Source organism: Penaeus monodon, chromosome 12, assembly GCF_015228065.2.
Source record: "Penaeus monodon isolate SGIC_2016 chromosome 12, NSTDA_Pmon_1, whole genome shotgun sequence".
Taxonomy (NCBI): domain Eukaryota; kingdom Metazoa; phylum Arthropoda; class Malacostraca; order Decapoda; family Penaeidae; genus Penaeus; species Penaeus monodon.
Window position 1 is genome coordinate 17,398,802 of NC_051397.1, and position 5,925 is coordinate 17,404,726.

The 5,925-nt window shown below is 38.4% G+C and overlaps 1 pseudogene; it reads left to right on the top strand.

Annotated features, from left to right (window-relative positions):
• Positions 1–5,925, top strand: part of LOC119579643 — a 26,200-nt pseudogene that overhangs the window by 16,700 nt on the left and 3,575 nt on the right.

Below are 5,925 nucleotides of genomic sequence, written 5' to 3' on the forward strand. Positions count from 1 at the left end.
AAATAATATGTCTGGCGTATTACAGTGTTACTGTTTTAAAGCGGCAGGGATAGTTCCTCCTAGTTAGTTGGAGACTGCGAGTTGAGAAGGAGCCTGGGGGATTCCACTCAACTTTTATTTTCTCCTGACAAACCTCTACACCAATGATTAAATACAGAAATGATAATTCATACCACATCGCCCGTCGCGTGGGTTATCAAGGGGCGCGTTAGTCAGTGGGCAACCAGGCTGACAATGTTAAACATGCATCTGGAAGACAAAGAAGATAAAGAAACAGTCCAATTAAGAAACCACATTAAAAATCGGAACGTGGAACGTAAGGAAAATGAAAGAGATGGGTAAATTACATACTGTCTGTAACGAATGGATAGATACAACATTCAAATACTAGGAATAAGTGAGACCATTAGAAAAGTAATGGAAGTTTCAAAACTAAAGAAAACAAGACAGTTCTTTTTTCTGGAAAAGAAGAAGGAAATTATAGTCACGGAGTTGCTATGATTCTCACGAAAAAAAACTGCAAATGCACTAATTAGGTACAGCCTAATAAATGATCGCATTTTAAAAGTCAGAATACAAGCAAAACCTCATAACATTAGTATTATACACTGCTACGCACCAACCAATAATTGCAAGTGATGAAGAAATGGAAAATTTTTATAACTCTCTCCAAGATACTTTAGACACAATCCCTAACAGAAATGTAAAAATAATCATTGGAAACCTCAACGCCAAAGTAGGAAAAAATTATCTAAAAAATGAAACCTGTGGAAAATTCGGCCTTGGAGATATAAATGAAAGAGGTAAAGATTTTATTGAATTCTGTAGTACAAATAATCTAGTTATAGCCAATACATTGTTCCAACACCACCCAAGACACTTGTACACGAGGTATTCACCAGACAAAAGAAAACGCAACCAAATTGACTACATTGTGCTGAACCAAAAATGGAAAAGTTGCATAAAAAATGCCAAAACAAGACCTGGTGCCGACTGCAACAGTGGCCACCAACTACTAACTATCGACTTTAAAATAAGACTCAAAAAGATGGAGCGTCCAACACCACCTCTAAAGCTCGACTACAAAACTCTTGATAACAATTACAGAATTACAGTGTCAAACAAATTTGAAATACTCAATCAATGTGAAGATGATAAAACACCAAATGAGTTGTGGGAAGAAGGAAAAGAACTCCTGCTGAGCACTGCTTAAGAAACTATCGCCAAAAAGAAAATGACAAATTCCCCCTGGATATCTGAAAAAAACACTAAGTGAAATTGAAACAAGAAGATGCCTAAAATCAAAGGGTATCAATAATCCATTTGAAAAAGTAATTTACAAAAAACAAAAATACAAAAATTCAAAGATTATTGCGACAAGATAAGGAAAAATATTTAAATGAACATTGCCAGAGAATTGAAAACTGTTCTATCAATAAGACAACTAAAGAACTCTACCAAGGAGTATGAAACATCACACGAAAATTTAAACCTACAATGGACTCTATCAAAACTGAAGATGGACTTGTTTTATGTGATGGAAAAGAAGTCAAAGATAGATGGAATCAATATTGCTCCAACCTATACAAAAAGAATAAAGATCTAACAACAACATTAATTAGACTCAGTGACAACGAAGATGAACCACCGCCACTGCTAGACGAAGTTATAAAAGCCATAAAAAGAAGTAAAGAAATAACAAGAGCCCGGAATAGATGAAATAAACAGCAGAACTAATTAAGAATGCTGGCGAAAGTGTTGAATACTTCTACAAACTCTGTACAAAAATATGGAATAAAAGAAGATGGCCAGAAGACTGGGTAAAATCAATCTTTACTCCCATACCTAAAAAAGGTGACGCACTCCAATGCAACAATAATAGGACAATTGCATTAATAAGTCACAGCAGCAAAATTTTGTTGAAAATTATTGCTGAAAGAATGAAGTTGAAGTTAAGAGAGGAAATTGCAGTCGAACAAGCAGGTTTTCGCCCTGGAAAAGGTACCAGAAACCAGATTCTAAATCTAAAATTGATCATAGAGAAAAACAGAGAACATCAAAAAGACCTATACCTGTGTTTCATCGATTATGTGAAAGCTTTTGATACTGTTGATCACGATATCCTCTGGAATAACATGATGAATGATATGAAGTTTCCAAAACACATCATCCAACTAATAAAAGCCATGTATGACAAACAACAAGCAGCTGTAAGAACCACTTATGGGTTAACAGAATGGTTCGAAGTCAAATAAGGAGTGCGACAGGATTGCATTCTGTCTCCGCACCTCTTTAACATATATTCTGAAACAATTATGAGAGGTGCTCTAGAGAATTTTGAAGGAACTGTGGATGTTGGAGGATACAAAATATCAAATCTGAGGTACGCCGATGATATAGTTTTGATTGCCAGCAGTATCACTGAACTACAACAACTAGTAGATAAAGTTAGAGAAGCAAGCGAAAAGGCTGGCTTGTTTCTTAATGCCAAGAAAACTAAGATCATGAAGATTCAAAGATAACCGGCAATGAACAATGATGAACATGTTACAATCAATGGAATGATTGTGGAAAATGTGAAAGAGTTCACTTATCTTGGAGCTGTTTTAACTAATACATATGATGATTCACCGGAGATAAAAAGAAGAATTGCCATTGCCAAAAACGCCACAATTGCTCTCAATAACATCTGGAAAGACCGAAGCATTACCGTACGGACAAAGCTGAGGTTATTGAACTCATTATTTTTCCCAATTGCATCATATGGTTCTGAGTGTTGGGTGCTGAAATAGATAGACAAGAAAAAGATCAATAGTTTTGAAATGTGATGTTACAGACGAGTACTGCATATTAGCTGGACAGAGAAGAAGACGAATGATGAAGTGCTGAGAAAAATAAATTGTAAAGACCAGCTGTTGGACATCTTGAACAGGAGGAAATTAAAGTTTATTGGTCATGTAATGAGAAGTAAAAGTATTGAGAAAGACTTGCTGACAGGGATGGTGATAGGAAACAGAGGAAGAGGCAAACCGAAGACAAGACTGAGCGACAATATCAAAGATATTTGCGGGCTGTCGATGGTACAAGTGGAAAGAAAAGCGTAAGATCGAGTTTAGTGGCGAAGGATGGTGGAGAGGTCCACGGCTGCTCAAACATGAGCATACCGTTATTGATGATATATATATATATATAATATATATATATATATATATATATATATGTATGTATATATGTATATATGTATATATGTATATATATATATATATATATATATATTATATATATATATATATATATATAATATATATATATTAATGATGTAGTGGAAGGGCGCTGCCTGCCGGGACGGCAGGCAGCGCCCTTCCACTACATCATGGGGCAGCTTAATACCTGCTCTGACGAACATTCTGGTCCGCAGGCTTCTGGCGATTTTCCAGTGACATCCTTCCCAAAGCATCCTAAGGTGACCGGTTTTGCAGCAGGATCCACCTTCGGTCACCTTCGGTGCCGTATCGGTTATCGTCGGTAAACCATATTATACATTTAAGGGCCAGATAATAAGAGAAAAAGAAAGGTAACAGAGAAGAAGGGGTGTTAAGTACCACTAGCCGGCTATTTATATAAATTTGCAGTTTTTAATGTTCATTTTTACTTTATTTCCATCTTTATTTATTTTATTTCCGCAAGGATTTACTTGAACCAATCGTCGTTACACAGAGAAGAAATGTATGTAAAACAAAAAATTCTACATCATATACGAGTCACTTGTTATAACTGACAAAATCGTGGGCTAAAGAGATAAATCATAGATCTTTATGCCGGCAACTACGACAGCAACAAACCCTATTAATGAAAAGGTTTCAGTTTCTTTTGCTCTGTGTGGATGAATGAGTGAGTGAGTAAGTGTGTGTGTGTGTGTGTGTGTGTGAGTGACAGCAAAGGTGAATGGGAAAGAAAGTGAGAGTAACCTCACACAGAAAATGTATCACAAATGCGAAGATCAACATTCAATATTTCAAAACTGAGATAAAGTAGCCATGCTAGCTTTATAAAGTTATTTCAACTACCACATTGAATTCAACATTTGATGATATGTGACAGAATGTACACATTAATGAATGGTGACGCGAAGAAATATTCGCAAGCTTTTTAACAAGCATATCTTCTCAGGGTCAGAAATTCTGAACTGCCGAGGTAGCCATGTCTAGCTATGCATGTTAGACTTCATCGACCGGGGATCCTATACCCAAAATGCCGTACAATGAAGTGAACCAATCCAGGAAAATATATCAATAACCTTCTCTCTTCTGCGTATCAGTGATGGGCGCTCGTGACATTCCCTAAGGGTATCTAACTATCACAAATCACACAGTCGCTTGGGATGTGCGCAAAACATGCAAGCGACTTCAAGAGGGTGGAAGGGTGTGATTAATAAGTGAATAATGATTCTAGCCTAAACCCTAGTCCTACATTAATTAACGGACGTAACTGCGGGTCACACCGACTCGAAAGTTGCCAATCGAATGAATAACTTCAGTTTTACCTGTACCTATTATCAAACGTCGGAGTGGAAATCTATTAGGCGATTAAACGCAACCCCGGGTTATATCGGACATCCCTGTGCACTATGATATGGGGGGAGATCCTAAACTATAATCAAAATAATAAATTTAATATAAAATCGTGTTGCAAGCTCCCTTCTAGCGCCAATAGAACATGTCACCAATGAGCAATGTAACAGTGCTACGGTTATTCCCCAAGGTGTAAACAATTACAAGCAACCAATTAATGGGAACAGCGAACTGTCTCTCAAGCCATCTCATGTGCCGACCGACTGTAAGTGAAAGTGAGGCCAGGTCAAGACGAGAAAAAACAAGCGGTCATCTATTGACCTTTTCTATGTCCCAACCGACCATAAGGGAAAGAGAAAATGTGGTCAGGTCGAGACAGGAAAACGTGCTACGAGAAGAGAAATAAATGATATGATTGATATTCATGAGAAAGATAAATCATGAACTCGTTAAATTTGTTGCAGTTGAAACAATATAAATCTCTAATAACGAGAGAAAAAAAATTAGATACTTAACTAATGAATGATATTCATGTTTATTGACCACATACCATGATCACTTTTACCCAACAAAAGCAACGGCTTAACACATTTATGGGAGAAGAAGGAAGAGAAAAGAAATAGAGAGGCCCAAAACGTGTACTCATGTGGTTTTGTAGCCATTGTCTTCAGGAAGCGAGTCGAGCGGTTTTCAGAGACTGGTGTTCATGTTGCGAGCCTAAAGGATGCAACGACCACCCTGCCACCAGTCTGTAAGAGGCTGTTGGTGAACAGTAATGATAGTCAACGTACTTAGGACTCACAACACATGTGAAGGGGACACACGCTACGACGATGCCTTAGGGTAAAGCGGTGAGCGCGGGTCACATGTTCGGCCAACCCACCCTGAGGGCGAAGGCTGGACCGACCTTACTACGTCGGGCGCTGGGCATAAACTGGGAGGTCAGGCGAGGTCAGATAAATCGTCATCTACGCTCTCGCTGAGCTGATGGTTCTAAATTGGACTTGGAGCCACGTGGTCTATTGGTAAAATGGCTTACAGGAATCGTGCTTATGTATACTCCATAGTGTTTGTGTGTGTGTGTGTGTGTGTGTGTGTGTGTGTGTGTGGTGTGTGTGTGTGTTGTGTGTGTGTGTGTGGTGTGTGGTGTGTGCGTGTGCGTGTGTGTGTGTGTGTGTGTGTGTGTGTGTGTGTGTGTGTGTGTGTGTGTGTGTGTGTGTGTGTTTATGTATGTATATGTATATGTATATATACTCGCACACACACATACACATACACATACACACTCCGGTCTAGTACAGTGGTAACGTGTCGGCCCCTCATCCGAGGGGTCGGCAGTTGTCGGCGGTTCACG